We start from the raw sequence: 17676 nt of genomic DNA, 5'->3' as shown, positions 1-17676 counted from the left end.
TTAGAGATTATTAAATGTATTCATAAATTTGCCAATCTAAGAATGGATACTTTTTTGCCAATCTAAGATTGCTTACTTTTTAGTTATCATTAGAAATTAAGGTTTCTAAGGTGTAAGAATTCTAATTAATATGGCAGGAAATAATGTGTTTTCAGTAAAAGAAGGTATAAGGCACAGAAGCGCATTTTTGAAAGAATTAAAAGAAAATGGTTTATCCTAATTAAATTGGTTACTTCTAAATGAGTAAGAAGAAACAAACTAAAAGGGACAAGGAAAATTGCAGAAGGTTTGTGGAAAAGAAATCCTGAGAAAGGAATTTCATGTGTAGTCAAGCAAAATATGATTAAAATGAATTTAGTTAAGTGAAATTAAACATCACAACTGATACAAAGTTAATTCCTTCTGTGTCAAAAGGACAATGTTTTCCTGTACTATAGTAGCTTCTTTCCTGTACTATAGGTATGCTCTTAATAAGAAACTATAAAAAGAAAGGTTTTATGTCTTACTGTCTTATTAAAATCATTTCCTGTGCTCTGCATTATCAGGCCTTTTATTGCTTAGGTAAACCCAATCTTAATTTTTAATAAAGCTAAATTTTGCCCCTAACCATTCATAACTGCTTGTAAAGTCTTTGTTACCACAATTAAATGGATAACTAAAGTACAGAAATCTCTTTACAAAAAGGGGAAATAAAACTAATGGCTTGCTTGAGGTTTAGAAATGTGTTTTATCCAACTGCCCCCTTTCCAAGGATAGTAATGTACTAGTGATGATTTGTATTTATTCTGATAAGGCAGAAGCATCCCTATGTGGAAGGGACACAGCTACAGCAGTTACAAAATACCTCAAGAAAGAATTTTCTCTGCTGGAAAAATTCCTCCAGAGTGCCACAGAAATTGGGGGACCCACTTTACAAGACAAATTCTACACAAGGTAGGCAAAATTTGACCGATATTGCAGCATTTCCATTGCACTTATTCCCAGTCCTCTGGTTTTGTAAAACAAACCAGCAAGACAGACAAAATTCAAATGGTGAAACTTGTTGAATCCTTTAATCTGCCTTGGTCCAAAGCCCTTCCCCCGGTTTTACTTAACCTGAGACCTACTCCCTTTGGTAAATGTCGACTGTCCCCTTACAAAATAATTATCAAAAACCCTGTAAGACTACATTGAGGAATGTATGAACCTGCCTTGAGACCCTGTGAGTTATTTAAAAGAACTTATCTTTGCACTTCTCTTGTACAAGGAGCTGTTTTGGACCCATATGCATTTTTCTTTGGTTCTAAGAAGTCAATGAAGCCAAGTTTGAATATCCTGGTAGAATGAAGTGCTACTAGTGTATGAAAGGTACATAATTTTTTTAAATCCTCATCTGAAGACATTTTTTTATTGCTTTTAGAGAGAGGAGGAGGGGGGAGAGAAAGGGAGACAGCAATGCAAGAGACAAGCAATGAGTGGTTGCCTCCTATACACGCTGAGACTGGGCATCGAACCCACAACTTAGGTATGTGCCCTGACTGGGAATTGAACCGCAACCTTTCAGTACTCCAACCAACTGAGCCACACCAGCCAGGATTCGAAAGGTACATAGCTTTTAATGTGCATCATTTCTGTTATCTTGCTAGAAAAAATTCAACTCATATATTGATATTTGTTCAGTTATTCAAGTGGAAAACACCTGTATTTCAATTGAGGTGATTTAGAGCAACATGGTAAGATAAAATTGATGGCTAAGAAAAACTGTTGTACATAATCTTAATGAAAATTTTAGAAGGTGTACTTTTTTCAATATTTTAAACTGAAAAGAGGTAATTTCAAATATAAGAAAACTGCTTTCAGATAGAAGTAATATCTCAACAGAATTCAGTCTGCCAGGTTAAGAATATAACTTTTCTTACCTCACTCTCAGGGCTAATTGTATTGAATGAATAAGGTTCAGTATTTTGAAGATTACTTCCCTTGTGAGTTCCTTGTCTTTTACCTCACGTTAACATTTAAGTATTATGCATTTTAAGTAACATCAGAAAAATAAGCCTAACATTTTAAAAAACCTATTACTATTTGATAAATCCATCTTTTCTTTGAGGTACACACACACAGAAAAATCCTTTTGTAGGTAACATCCACCAAATGGTACTCATGTTGACAACACTTTAGTAAATGCTATGAAGAATACAGAAGAGAAATGAGACCTGATCCTATTGGCTAAGAAATTTTAATTTGGTAGAAAAGATCAAACTATTATCTGATGAGGAAGAGTTTGTCTTCAATGGCAGCTGGCCTTAACTTCTCCATTGTTGATCAAGAAAATGTTTCAACATGACTTTCTGGTAAACAGAATTCTTGTACAAACCACAATATTCTGGAACCTAGCAAGGTTGATTCATTGGGTCTTTTGGCCTATCTTAGACTAAATATTGCAATGAAACTAATATCAGACTCATGGGAATGTGTAAAAATTAAAGACAAATTGAATCGTTCCTTTTCTGCCCCTGAAAGTATGGGTCTTTACCCTTATAAATGTGAGTTGCTTGCTTAACTGATATAATCTGGCATACTTTAGTACTATGTTCATAATAATTTTGTTCTTGTTCTATAAACCATTACAAATTTTACAGTTAGTTATATAAAAATAAATTATGTATCTGTAAATCTGAGTATGATTCTAGTGCTTCTGTGGATGTTAGTACTTTCTAATTCTAATAGTACCTTATGTATGTAGCAATAAGTCCAGTTGTACAATTTTAAATGTCATCAAGACTATGACATCTAAAGACAAGAAAGCATGTAAGACTATGGGTTGGGTGTTTTTTTTTTTTAATTTTTAGCTCCTGATTTCCATCAGGTCCACTTCCTTAAACTCTTCTCAGATATCACTGAATTTTGATCATTTCAACATGATTGCAGGTAGAATTTTGAGATTAATATGAGAGCAAGTGCTTCCTTAGAACTATAGGCTCATGGACTGGCTTTGGCACTGCTCAACAGATGTAATATAAAACCAAACCAAAACAGTAACAGAATAGCCTGCTCAGCTGCCAGAGCTATGGAGTTCAAAGATCTTCAGACCACCTGGCTTGAGTAGACTTTGACAACATAGCTGCCTTAGATTATCTGCTTGCAGCCCAACAAGTTTTGTGCCATACCTAATACCTCTTGCTGTACCTGGTTAAATATCTTTTTCCAGGCAGAATTAAAAACAACCAAGCTTTAAACTCATAAAATCTCTTAAGGATCATTCCACTTCTACGATGAGTAGCACTAGCTGGTTAGGGCTTAAATTTTCTGAAGTTTTTTAGTTGACTCCCAGCTGAGCTCAGCACTGTCTTAAAGTCTGGATTGCAAATTGTACTACTGTGTACCTCACTGTCAAACTGTTGTTCTGAATAAACCAGATGCCTAAAACCCCCTATAAAAACTCAAGTTGATTGTTGCACAAAGAATAGAAATGATACTCCAAGTCACTACCCCCTCTAATTTACAATGATTTGAACTCTTCTCCTGCTATAAATAGTTTGAATATATATCTGGATCAAGAAGATACAAGGTAACTAGACTCATAAGTCTAATTATCTTTGGACAATTGCTCTTGATTTATCCAATGTTTGCAGAATTAATGCCTGTTCTACTTTTTCAACTTCGTTTATACTGTTTATTCCAGAGATTAACAGGACAATGATGAAAGGTCTTTCTAAAGCCTCATTAATCCAATGACTCATGACTAAATCTACCTCAAAAACCTTCCAGATTTAACAGGTACCTGATGAACCTCTTAAATAGGTAGGTGGCCCTAGGCACTCTACTGGCTATAGTCCAACCCCAGAAGTGCCAGGAGACTAAATTAACCTGTAGCAGGAAGCCAAAACTATCAGCATGGAACAATACACACCTAAGAAACAAACCTGAGTGATCATCAATGCTATCAACCAACAGGTTTCTACAGAAGGGAGAAATACGGACCCCTTCTATAGAAACCTTCTATAGAAACTTTCATAAGAATTGGATGAAAACCCCAAGAAAGAATTTATCTGCCGAGATGAACTGTCTATGGTTAACAGAAGGCCCATATTTTATGAATAAGAGCCTAGTGGCCAACAACTGACAGGGGCTTTTAACATACTTACTCCATACCAGGAAGAACCTCACACTGAACCCTCACCTTCCCACACTATGCCCATTTGTTTATGCCATCTAAGTCAACCACTGCAGGGAAACTCTGATTTCATCTTTCTATGAACGGACCAAGACCTGCTCTGTCTAATGAGAACTACACAATTTGGATACCTCATTTACATACAACAGTCCTAACTGAGAACCTAGGCAGAAACTTTCATTATAAAAGGTGGCCTCCACTTTGTCTTGGTGGAACAATTTAGAATGCCATCTAAATCAGTATTCTAGGCTGCAGATCCTTTTGCTCAAATAGAAGCTTTTTATTTTCATTTCAGTCAAAAATTAATTTTGGTTTATACCTGTGTAGACTACAGGAGACTTCTGTAATAACTGATAATGTTTTCTGAACAATTATATGCTAGGCATTATTAAGTATATTATCTAATTTAAGCCTCATAAAAATCTGTAAGTTAGATACAATTATTTCTATTTTACAGGTAAGGAAAATGAGGCTTAGAGAGATTACACAGCAGAGCTGAGACTCACATTCAGATCTGACTCCCAACTTCATACTCTTAACTGCTAACTACTTTTATTTTCTTCCTTATCTTTTCTGTATTTTTCCCAATAAATATTATAATCACAATCAGTTAATGTGCAGGGTTTGCTAATTCAGTTAACTTAGTTTAACTTTAACTGCTGCCTCATCTTCAAGGCCTTCTGGAAATGCTCTCCCCACTCAAATACACACGTGGAGCAGGTACTCCAAGAATGGTAATATTACTTTGGTAAAGCAAATCAAATTTTCTGGCTGCCCTGAAAAAGACAGACTGCATGGTGCAATTGTTCAGAGCATAAATTCTACAGCCAGAGTGCCTGCCTAAATTCAAGTCCCACCTGTATCACACACAAGAAATGTGAACATGGGCAAGTTACTTATTGTCTCCATGTTCCAGTTCCCTCATCTGAAATATGGGTATAATAGTAGTAATTAATTCACTGGGTTGCTAACAATGATTAAATGGGAATATTCAAAGTAATAATTAAAGCAGTATGTAGAATATAAAAATTGTTTTAAATTTGCTAAATAAAATAAATTATACCCAGAGAGAACAAAGTACACTAGTAAAATTTTTTTAATTTTGTAAATCATTAGTGTTTCTAGGTATCACCTTTTAAGAATTTTAGGACACTATAAAGGGGGGTCCCTTCTGTTTATCAATTCTCTAGTTAACAAACATTTGGCTCCAATTTCCAGCCAAGACAGAGGTGTAGGTAGATACACTTTGCCTCCTCACATAACCACAAGGACAACAAATTAAAAACAAAAATAACCAGAATTGCCAGAAAATTGAACTCTATGGAAGTCTGACAACCAAGAAGTTAAAAGAAGTTAAAATTCATTCAGACTAGTACAAGCAGTAGAGATGGGCAGCCAGGAAGTAGAGGACACATGGCAAGGCGGTGGCTGGCAGACTGGGCAGTCCCACATTAGCATGTGGATAAACTGGGAGGAACAACTAGGGAATGAGACAGACCGCACAACCCAGGGTTGCAGGGAAATAAAGCCTCAAAACCTCTGACTGAAAAAACCTGTGGGGGTTGAGGTGGTGGGAGAGACTCCCAGCCTCAGAGTTTGTTGGAGAGACCCACAGGGTCCTAGAATGTACACAAAACCACACGCCACAGGAATCAGCATCACATGGGCTCAATCTGCTTGTGGGTAGTGGAGGAAGTGACTGAAAGCTGGCAGAGAGCTGAGCAAGTGGCATTGTTTCCCCTCTGACTCCCCCCCCCCCAGATACAGCGCCACAACGCAGCAACAGGGTTGTGCTACCCTAGCAAATACCTAAGGCTCTGCCTCTTACTACGTAACAGCAGCAGAGACAAAAACATTCAACCAGAACAGAATGAAGAAACAAGAATTCAAAAAAAATGAGGAGAGGCTTAGAAATCTCTGGGAAAACTTTAAATGTTTCAACATCCAAATCATAGGGGTGCCAGAAGAAGAAGAGGAAGAGGAAGGAATTAAAAACTTATTTGAACAAATAATGAAAAAAAATTTCATCAATCTGGCAAAGGAAATAGACTTCCAGGAAGTCCAGGAAGCTCAGAGTCTCAAAGAAGTTGGACCCAAAGAAGCACACACCAAGGCACATCATCATTACATTACCCAAGATTAAAGAGAAGGAGAGAATCTTAAAAGCAGCAAGAAAAAAGGAGACAGTTACCTACAAAGGAGTTCCCATTAGACTACCAGCTGATTTCTCAAAAGAAACCTTGTAGGCAAGATGGGGCTGGAAAGAAGTATTCCAAGTCATGAAAGGCAAGGACCTATATCCAAGGTTACTCTATCCAGCAAAGCTATCATTTAGAATTGGAGAGCAAATAAAGTGCTTCCCAGATAAGGTCAAGTTAAAGGAGTTCATCATCACCAAGCCCTTATTATATGAAATGTTAAAGGGACTTATCTAAGAAAAAGAAGATGATCAAAAATTTGAACAGTAAAATGACAACAAGCTCAAAACTATCAACTGAGCCTAAAACAAAAACAAACTAAGCAAACAACTACAGCAGGAACGGACCCAGAAATAGAGATCAGGTGGAGGGTTTTCAGCAGGGAGAGAAGAGGAGAGAATGGGGGAAAAGGTACAGGAAATAAGAAGCATAATTGGTAGGTAGAAAAACAGACCGGGGGCTGGGGGGACAGCGGTGTTAAGAATAGTATGAGAAATGGAAAAGCCAAAAAACGTATATGTACGACCCATGGACATGAATTAAGGTTGGGGAATGATGGTGGTATGTGTATGTGGTACAGGGCAGAAAGGATTAAAGGGGAGAAAAAACTGGGATAACTGTAATAGAGTAATCGATAAAATATACTCTAAAAAAATTAAAAACAAAAACATTTGGCTCCAAGCATTGTTACACGCACTAAAGCACAAAAATCAACAAAATACTGCCTTGCCCTGAAAGAGCTAATTTTCTAGTGGAGGAGAGATGATGATTACCGTGCAATGTGGTGAGTACAATTGCAGAGGCAAGTACAAAATAGTCTATGGGCATTCAGCCTGAGGTACTGGCCACCAGGTGTCCTAATTTGGAAATTAAAGAATGAATACTGATAAAATCACGCCTTCAACTATTCTTTTGATTTGTCATTATTATTTAAGTCCACACTAAATGACTACCTTCACAAATGGTAGTAAGAATTATCTATAGAAACAACTTCAAAGTTGATAAATAAACCATACGGTACTTTTCAATTTATGGTATTATACTATGGTACTGTGAATCTCAAACTAAATACTCAAGCACAGTTTAAGAAAGGCAGCATGCTAGTTACAAGAGGGACTCCAAAAATTCTAATTCTATTCTCCTGTCAATTGGATAGACAGAGCGCAACAAAAAATTAATTTAGTAGTAATAAAGGCAACAATTTGAGATGTTACAAAGAAATCATGTAATTAACCACTATGAGAAAGGAAGTCAATCAATGTTGCAAACAAATCCCAGGGATATCCCAGACAAAAGACAAAGTTATACCAATACATTTCTTATAGCTGTGTGTATGTGTGTACATGTATAGACATATACCTCACACAACACTTAAGAATAAGAAAAAAATTTTTTTATTTCACATATACAGTCCATCCTACTTTACAACAGATGTGTGGAAGAACTTCATGTAAACTGTTTCATTAATTAAATCTTATTCCTAATGACAGAATGTATTAAAGTAAATCCTGTTATGAACCCTTCTTTAAAACAACCACCTACTGCCCTGACCAGTGTGGCTCAGATGGTTGGCCATTACCAGAAAAGCTAAAGGTCACCCATTCGATTCCTGGTCAGGACACATGCCTAGGTTGTGGGTTCCATCTGCTTCCCTGCGGGTGGAGGCACTTTCAAGAGGCAACTGATCCATGCCTCTTGCCCTCCCTTTCTCCCTCCCTTCCCCTCAAATAAATAATTTTTTTAGAAATCATCTACCAAGTATCAGTTAATTAGTTGGGAAATAAATTAAACTTTATTTTTTTAAATTCAGTTATTTGTTTATTTATATTTAGACATTTGATTTTTTTAATTGATTATGCTGTTACAGTTGTTCTATTCCCCCCTTCATTCCCCTCCACCCTACCCCCCCATCCCCACCATTACCCCCCTTTAGTTTATGACCATGTGTCTCAAGTCCTTTAGATTCTATATCTCCCATGCTATTCTTGCCCCCCATCTATTTTCTATCTACTGTCTATGCTACTTATTTGCTGTACCTTCTCCCCCCATCTCCTCCTCCCACTCCCCTGTTGCTAACCCTCCATGTGATCTTCATTTCTATGTTTCCACTCCTGATCTAGCTGTCCTTTTAGTTTGCTTTCGTTTTAGGTGTGGTTGTTAATAACTGTGAGTTTGTTGTCCTTTCACTGTTCATGTTTCTTTAACTTCTTTTTCTTAGATAAGTCCCTTTAACATTTCATATAATAAAGGCTGGGTGATGATGAACTCCTTGAATTTGATCTTATCTGAGAAGCACCTTATCTGTCCTTCCATTCTAAATGAAAGTTTTGCTGGATAGAGCAATCTTGGTTGTAGGTCTTTGGATTTCATGACTTGGAATACCTCTTTAGAGCCCCTTCTTGCCTGGAAGGTTTCTTTTGAGAAATCCGCTGACAGTCTGATGGGGACTCCTTTGTAGGTGACTGTCCCCTTAGCTCTTGCTGCTTCTAGGATTCTCTCCTTCATTTTAATTTTGGCTAATGTAATTATGATGTGCCTTGGTGTGTTCCTTCTTGGGTCCAACTTCTTTGGGACTCTCTGAGCTTCCTGGATTTACTGGAAGTCTATTTCCTTTGCCAGATTGGGGAAATTTTCCTTTATTATTTGTGCAAATAAGTTTTCCACTGGTGGCTGTGCCTTTCCCCTTTCTGGTACCCCTATAATTCGGATATTGGAGCGTTTAAAGATGTCCTGGAGGTTCCTAAGACTCTCCTCATTTCTTTGAATTCTTGCTTCCTGACTCTTTTCTGTTTGGCCATTATTTGCTTTCTTCTGGTCCACTCCATTGATTTGAGTCCCAGTTTCCTTTTCATCGCTATTGGTTTCCTGTGCAATTCCATTCATTTCAATTAGTTTCGCCTTCATATGTTTCTCTAATTTGTGGCTATAATCAACCAGTTCTGTGAGGATCCTGATGACCAGTGTTTTAAACTGTGCGTCTGAGAGCTTTGCTATTTCTTCATCGCTTAGGTCTATGGGCTCAGGGATTTTGAAAACTTGCAACATTTTTGGTCTGTTCTGGCCCTTTAACTGTGAGAAGCGGCACCTTGGACTCCCAGGTCGCTGGGTTGTGATGCTGTATGTGGGGGCGTGGTCAGAGCGGGGAAATGGCGGCGCCCTCTACTGCCGCTTGCCGCCGGCCAGGTCCAACTGCCCACTCCCTCGCCTGTCCGGTCCCACACAAATAGGCGACCACAGTCAACATGCAGCACCGCTTCCCCGCTGTCTCCTCCACAGTCGCTCGCCTAGTCACTCGCTCGGTCGCTCACTAGGTCCAACCCTGCACCTGGATTCCGCGTCTGGATTCCACTCCTGAGCCCGTCTGACGGAGTCCTCCTGTGCAACCCCGCTCCAGCAGCCACTGGTTTCGCCCCTTACCGGTCAGGCTGAAGAATTTGTTGTTAACGGACTTCCGAAAAGTTCAATTTTCCGTGTTCTGGCTGTGATTTCTGTTGCTAATATTTAGTTGTCCCTAAACTTGGTTGTGTGAGAAGGCACGGCACATCCACCTATACCTCCATCTTGGCGGAAGTCCTAAATTAAACTTTATATTACCTGTATTTGATCTATTTCTATCTGGCTTAATTAAAATGAAGTTTGCCTCTAAATGTAATCAACACATTTCATTATCAAATTCGTTTACTGATTTAATGACTATGAAATGAGAACAAAGTTTAAAAGAACTTGTAATTCTTTTTTTTAAGATTTTATTTATTTTATTTTTAGACAGAGGGGAAGGGAGGGAGAGAGGGAAACATCAATGTGTGATTGCCTCTCCTGTGTCCCCTACTAGGTAGGGGACCTGTCCTGCAACCTCAGCATGTGCCCTGACTGGGGAATCCTACCAGCAGCCCTATGGTTTTGGGGCTGGTGCCCAATCTGCTGAGCCACACAAGCCAGGGCTTTTTTTTCCCCCAATCCTCACCTGAGGATATTTTCATTTACTTTTTTAAAGAAAGAGAGGAAGGGAGAGAGGAAGGGAAAAAGAGAAATGTCGATGGGAGAGAAGCATCAATTTGTTGCCTTTGCACTCAGACCAGGAACCTGTGCAGGGACCAGGGATCAAGTGCAACCTAGGTATGTGCCCTGACAAGAATTGAACACACAACTTTTCAGTTACAGGACAACACTCCAACCACTGAGCCATACTGGCCAGGGCAAAAATTCTAATTCTTGAACTTCACATAGTGGTAGAATTACACCTATAATTTAAATCTTCTGACTCTTAATCCAGTGCTACTTCCATTACACCAGAAAATTGAGAGTTTTCTCAAAAGGTTTTTTAATAAATGCTCTCTTCCCTTATTATACTTCTGGCTATCCCTGTACAACAAATATTGGCTAAAAAAAAACAAACCAAAAACTTAAACACATTCCTTGAGTGAGAATACATGAAAAAAAGCATTACATGTTTTCCATTCTTCTCAAGCCAGGTTTTTTCTTTTCAATGCATAACAAGAGACAACTTAAATTCATAATTAAAAATCTTAAAAACCACAAAATCAGAATCTGATTAATACATATAGCTGCACAGAATACTTTACAAAATCCTGTGATTTTGTTTCTATCTGTAGACTAAGAAACAATTGTTAACACTGAAATTCAAAAGTTAGCCTTACAAGAATCAGCGATAGATGCTACAACTATTACATGAGAGCTCAATGGAGAGGAGGCCAGCACTACCATGCTAATTTACCATGCCACACATTACATGCTAATTGCAGCAGACAAAAAAATACCTTACCCCAAAACCAACTGATCAAATTCAGCACCACAAATAACTGGACTTAATATGTCTCCTGATGGGAAGCAATATGAAGTATACAGCATCACTTAGTAGCATTCTTCTCCAAAAAGATTTAATTTGAAACTAATCAACCCTTTAAACCTAGCTTACAGTTAGCTAACAAAGGGAACAGAGGAACACTTTAAATGACACCATGAAGGGAAAAGAAAAATCAGACAAATCAAGAGTGTGAGTCACTATATGAGACAAATAGCTTGATCACTTTAAAAACTCTTATTTTTCAAGGAAGGAGGTGAGACTGTTCTAGATCAGAAGAGATCAGAGATTTAACAACAAAATGCAGTGTATAAACCTTTATCAGGATCCTGGCTTGGTGGGGTTGGTTGTAAAAAGCCATAAAAGCCTTTTAGCACAAATGGGGAGATTTAAATATGGATGAATATTAGATTATATTAAGGAATTAGCAGTAAGAAATTATTAACTAATTACCAATAATAAAATGTTGACTAAGGAAATCAACAATAATGATATTTTGGATATGTAAAAAAATGTCATCTTTGAAGAAGCATGCTTACATATTTAGGCATGAAGTATCATGACCTCTACAGCATAGTTTCAAATGATTCAGTCAAAAATACTATACATATAAGCCCTGGCTGGTATAGCTCAGTGGATTGAGTGCAAACCTGCGAACCAAAGGATTGCAGTTTGATTCCCAGTCAGGGCACATGCCTGGGTTGCAGGCCAGTTCCCAGCAGGGGATGCACGAGATGCAACCATACATTGATATTTCTCTCCCTCTCTCCTTCCCTTCCCCTCTAAAGATAAATAAATAAAATCTTAAAAAAAAATACTATACATATATTTATAAAGCAAATATGGCAAGATAGCAACAAATGCTGACTCCAGAGGGTCATCATATGGATGATCACTATTACCAATTTTCTGTATGCCTGGAATTGCTTCATAATAAAGGCAGGGGGGAGGCTAGAAAGTACAATTTTACAAGGGAAAAAATACAACAACGTGAAACCAAAGCTGTGGGAACTGTCAAGAACCAAACATGACTTCATTTTTAGCATCTGTTAAATATAGTTTACCCCTTTAGTGGCAGTAAGGTTAACTAGGAATGAAAGCTCCACCTAAAACACTGCTTAAAAGAGTGAGCTATAACTACCTGGTATAACTACCTGGTAACTATATTGCTGTAACTACCTGGTAATCCTATTATTTGAGATAAGCCTTTAACAGCTAGTTCTCTCAAAAGAGGCACATGGAGAGCATGACTAGATGACCATTCTTTAATGGTATCATATTCAACATAATTCAACAAGGCTCAACATGTTCATATTTTAACCAAACAACAAGTCAATCTATGAACCATCCACTTGTTAACTCTGTAATTTGTTTTTTTTTCTACAAATGTTACAAAAACATTCAAGTACAAATTTTCTTAAACCTAGAGAAAATTATACAGTACTATAATTGTGCATTAATAGATTTTTTAAATGTTTGCAATTATGCATGAAGCTTCAATTACTCAAAGAAATTTATCAACATTTTCCTCTGTAAAGAAAAATGTAAAGATTTTACTTTTTCACTAACCACAATCAAAGAAATAGCACAGGCCAATGCTAAAATGAGAACTGGTGGTTTGTTTATAAACACTGATTGGTGGCTACACATAAATGAAAGGAAAAAAATCACACCATTAAAATACAACTTTCTACAATATTCTACACTTTAAATTTTTGACACTCAACTCCGAAATATTGCATAAGACAATGTACAAATTGCTAAGTGTGTTGCCACTGTCACATAATCCAGCAAATTTTGTAATAAGGAAATATCAAGCAAATAACCCAAATGCAAGTTCCCAGTATGCATCAAGAATAAACTGCAGAAGAAAAATTAAACTTTTCAAAAAATATGACATTTTCCAAAATATATTTCTTAAGAGGGGAAATTTCTTTCTCTTCAGTCCTACTGCAAAAAAAAAGGTTAAAGGTGTTGAGGCCATCTTTTAAAATAACATTATTTTTAAGCCAAGAAATTATTTGGGTAGGCTGCAACGAAACACATCAGTCTATGTTAGGGGCAAGTAAAGTACATCTATATATATATATTTAGAATTTACTCCCAGGAAGAAACTCTCCAGGTATTCTTTTAACTTAAATATTTATTCTTGAAAGACGCAGAAATACAGTTCTATACAAAAGACATTGTATTTGAATCAAAGCTTTCTGGATTACCAGCTGCTTGACCTCGGTCAAATTCCTGGACGGGACACTCAATATGTTCATCTGTAAAATGGGAAACACGTACCACCTCATTGGGCTGAGAAGACGAAGTGAAACAATACAACTCCCTGGCACAAGGTAAATGCTAGGTGGGCAGATAAATATTCGGTAAAGAGAGAAGGTGAAATCAACCCAGATCAATAGATTACCATAATGTGACAGCGCAAAATAGGCACTTTTTCGCTTACTACATGTAACATTTTTGCTTCTCCCTGGGACCAATTGCAATCTTTCTTCTAACATCCTTGCAGAGTACGTGTCCGACAGCTACATAACCCAGCAGTCTGCGCGCGCGCGTGCACACGGACACACAGACAGACGGACAGGGGCACTTACCGGCCGTTTCGCGGGACGTGGGAAGCCGCAGGACCGAAGAATGGCTCCCGCCGGCCTCTTAGCCCACCCCTCCGTCCCGCGCGGTCTGTCACCGCGCACCCGCCCCCCGTCAGGGGAGGCAGAGGGCCCTGGGGACCAGAGGGGCGCGCGAGGAGTCCAGCGCGGGCCGGGCGGCCAGGCCTGTTCCTTCTTCAAGTGCAACCCCGTACGAACCGAGTAGCAGGCACGCAATCTGTTGCGAGAAGCCGGCGCCTCTCGGGCCCTAGAGAAGCTGGGCAGGAAAAGAGGAAGCCACGAGCAGGGCGCCGCCAGATGCCGAAGAAAGGACGGTAGTGGGGGGCTCCTCGGCTGAGGGTGCTGGATCTACGTGTAGTCGTCCTCGTTTTCGCTTCGAGAGCCTAGAGACCACCGAAAGCCTCGCCCAACAGCACCACCGCCCTACTCAGGCTCTGCCATGGAGCACAACCCAGCCGCCACTACTCACGGACTGGTGACGTCGTGCGTAGGGCAGATACGTCAAGACCCACTTGGTGCGCGCGCAGCGCCCCACGCCCCCGCCCCCGCCCGGGGAAACCTCACGGGCGCGCGCTTAGCTTGAGCGCGGAACCAGGCAAGGAGAGCTGGCCGCGCCTGCGCACGCCTGTTGTCCTACCCTTCTCGTCAAGGCTGGTTTTTGCAGACGGAGCACAAGCCCCATTACTGGCACTTGGTAGTTGCTCCTAGATACCTTTTCGGGCGCGGAGCGCGCACGCGCGCAAGCTTAAGCACTGGCCCCTCCTAGGTCTGCTATTCCCTATGGAATTGCTCTGCGCCCAGACTTCAAATCAAATCTCAAGAAGGGCCCGGAGTGGGTCGCGGTCTTGGCTGGGTGGTACAGAGCCTGGAGGTTCTGCCATCGACTCCGAGTTCAAGGCAAGCCATTTGCGGGCGAAAAGCCACCTGCCTCTTAATTTTTTATTCTGGTTTCAGAATTTTTTCTAAAGGGCTTTTTTTGTTGTTTCTAATGTTTTTCAAATTTAAAAATTATTTTATTTATTTAATTTTTTATTACCATTTGGTCCCCTTATACCCCCTTCACCCAAACCCTGCATTCACCAGTTTGTCCATGTCCCTGAGTCCTTTTTCCTTTTTGCTGAATCCTCCAACCCCTACTCTTGCTCCCAGTGTTAGGTGTCATCTGGTCTGGGTCTGTCTCCATTTTGCTTGTCACTACAGTTTGTTCATTAGATTCCACGTCTGAGTGAGATCATACGGTATTTGTCTTTCTTTAACTGGCTTATTTCACATAGCATAATGTTCTGCAGGTCTATCCATATAGTCCAAAAGGGTGAAACTTTCTTCTTTTTTACAGCCCAGTAGGATTCCATTGTGTAAATATGTCCCATTGTTATTTTATCTACTCATCTACTGGTGGACACAAATGCTTCATGCCTTGGTGATTGTAAACAACAATACAATGAACATAGGGTGCTTATGTTCTTTCAAATTAGTGCTTTGGCTTCCTTCAGCTATAGTACCAGAAGTGGAATTGTTGGGTCAAAAAGTAGATAAATTTCTAATTTTTTGAGGTATCTCCATACCATTTTCCATAGTAGCTGCCCCCATCTGCATTCCCACCAACAGTGCGGAAGAGTTCTCCTTTCCCCACATCCTCAATAGCACTTATTTGTTGATTTGCTGATAATAGCTATTCTGACATGTCAGATGGTGTCTCATTGTAGTTTAATTTGTGTTTCTCTAATGATTACTGATGTTGAGCATCTTTTCATATGTCTATGGGCCATTCGTATGTCCTCTTTGGAGAAGTGTAAGTTCAGGTTCTTTGCCCATTTTTTAATTGGGTTGTTTGCTTTTTTGGTGTTGAATTTTGTAAGTACTTTATACATTTTGGGTATTAACCTCTTATCAATGTATCAGTGAATATGTTCTACCATTCTGCGGGCTGTTTTTTTGTTTTGTTGATGTTTTTCTTTGCTGTGCAAAAACTTTTTAGTTTAATGCAGTCCCATTTGTTTATTTTTTCTTTCGTTGTCCTTGCCTGGGGAAGATATCTGATAAAATATTGCTGCAAGCTATGTCTGAGATTTTGCTGCCTATGTTTTTTCTTCTATGATTTTTATGGTTTGGAGTCTAACATTTAAGTCTTTGATCCATTTTGAGTTTATTCTTGGCTATGGTGTAAGAGGGTCATCTAGTTTCATTTTCCTGCATGTTATCTCTCCAGTTTTCCCAACACTATTTATTGAATAAACTATCTTTAGTGCATTGTATGTGCTTGCTTCCTCTGCCAAATATTAATAGACCATAAAGGTATGGGTTTGTTTCTTGGCTCTCTGTTCTGTTCCATTGGTCTAAGTGCCTGTTTTTATGCCAGTACCAGGCTGTTTTGATTACAGTGGCCTTGTAATACAGTTTGATATCAGGTATTGTGATTTCTCCTACTTTGTTCTTCTTTCTCAAAATTGCGGCAGCTATGCAGAGTCATTTATAGTTCCATATAAATTTCTGAAATGTTTGTTCTATATCTGTGAAATACATCATTGGAATCTTGATAGGAATTGCACTGAGTTTATAGATTGCTTTGGGTAGTATGGACATTTTAATAATGTCCCTTCTTCCTATCCATGAACACAGTGTGTGCTTCCACTTATTTGTATCTTCTTCAATTTCTTTCTTTAGTGTCTTATATTTTTCTGAGTACAGTTCTTTTGCATCCTTGGTTAAATTTATTCCTAGATATTTCATTCTTTTTGAAGCACTTGTAAATGTGATTGTTTTTTAAATTTTCCATTCTGTTACTGGCATATAAAAATCCAACTGATTTCTGGATATAAATTTTGTATCTTGCTACATGACTGAATTCACTTATCAGTTCTAGTAGTTTCTTGGTGGAATCTTTGGGATTCTGTATGTACAGTATCCTGTTATCTGCAAATAAAGACAGTTTTACTTCTTCCTTTCTAATTTGGATGCCTTTTATTTCTTCTTCTTATCTGATTGCTGTGGCTAGTACTCTGTTGAATAAGAAAGGTGAGAGGAGGCATTCCTGCCTTTCTCCCGATCTTAAGGGGAATGCTTGTACTTTTTGTCCAATGAATGTGATGCTGGCAGTGGGTTTGTCATACAGGTCCTTCACTATGTTTGTAAATATAGGTATGTTCCTTCTATTGTCCTTTTGCCGAGAGTTCTTATCATAAGTGGATGCTCAGTTTTATCAAATGCTTTTTTCTGCATCTATAGATATGATCATGTGGTTTTTATACTGCTTTTTGTTTATGTGGTGGCTCACATTTGCAAATTGTACCAACCTTGCATTACCAGAGTAAGTCACACTTAATTATGGTGTATGATCTTTTAGATGCAGTATTCATTTAGCTAATATCTTGTTGAGGATTTTAGCATCTATGTTAATCAGGGCTATTAGCCTGTAATTTTCATACTTTGTGGTGTCCATATCTGGTTTTAGAATTAGGATAATGTTGGCCTCATAAAATGGGGACCTTCCCTACTCTTGAAATTTTTGAAATAGTTTGAGAAGGAGAGGTGTTAATTCTCCTAAAATGTATGGTAAAACTCACCTGAGCCATCCTGTCCAGAGTTTTTGTTTGTTGAGAGTTTTTAAATTACTGCTTCAATTTCACTAGATGTAATCTATCCATTCACATTTTCTTATTCTTCCTGATTTAGTTTTGGAAGGTTGTACATTTCTAGAAATTTAATGATTTCATCCATATTGTCCAGTTTGTTGGCATAGAGGTCTCCATAATATTTTCTTACATTCCTTTGTATAGCTTTGGTGGCAGTTGTTACTTCTCCTCTTTCAGTTCTGATTGTATTTATTTGGTTCCTCTCTCTTTTCTGCTTGATGAGTCTCATTAAATTTTGTCTATCTTGGACTTCCGC

At 38.6% G+C, this 17676-nt stretch overlaps 1 protein-coding gene across 7 annotated transcripts in view; it reads right to left on the bottom strand.

Moving 5' to 3' along the window:
* The window catches only part of MAP3K2 (mitogen-activated protein kinase kinase kinase 2), a 73614-nt gene extending 59329 nt beyond the window's left edge, over positions 1-14285 (bottom strand). For all 7 annotated transcript variants that reach the window (XR_005081749.2, XM_037139853.2, XM_037139852.2 and 4 more), the window contains exon 1: positions 13774-14285. The gene's annotated coding sequence lies outside the window, so the exon portion shown is untranslated. The remainder of the gene's footprint in view (positions 1-13773) is intronic.
* Between the last annotated feature and the right edge of the window lie 3391 nt (positions 14286-17676).

This window comes from Artibeus jamaicensis, unplaced genomic scaffold (assembly GCF_021234435.1).
Source record: "Artibeus jamaicensis isolate MK-2021 breed Jamaican fruit bat unplaced genomic scaffold, CSHL_Jam_final contig_469, whole genome shotgun sequence".
NCBI classification, from domain to species: domain Eukaryota; kingdom Metazoa; phylum Chordata; class Mammalia; order Chiroptera; family Phyllostomidae; genus Artibeus; species Artibeus jamaicensis.
This window is presented reverse-complemented; position numbering and strand designations above follow the sequence as displayed.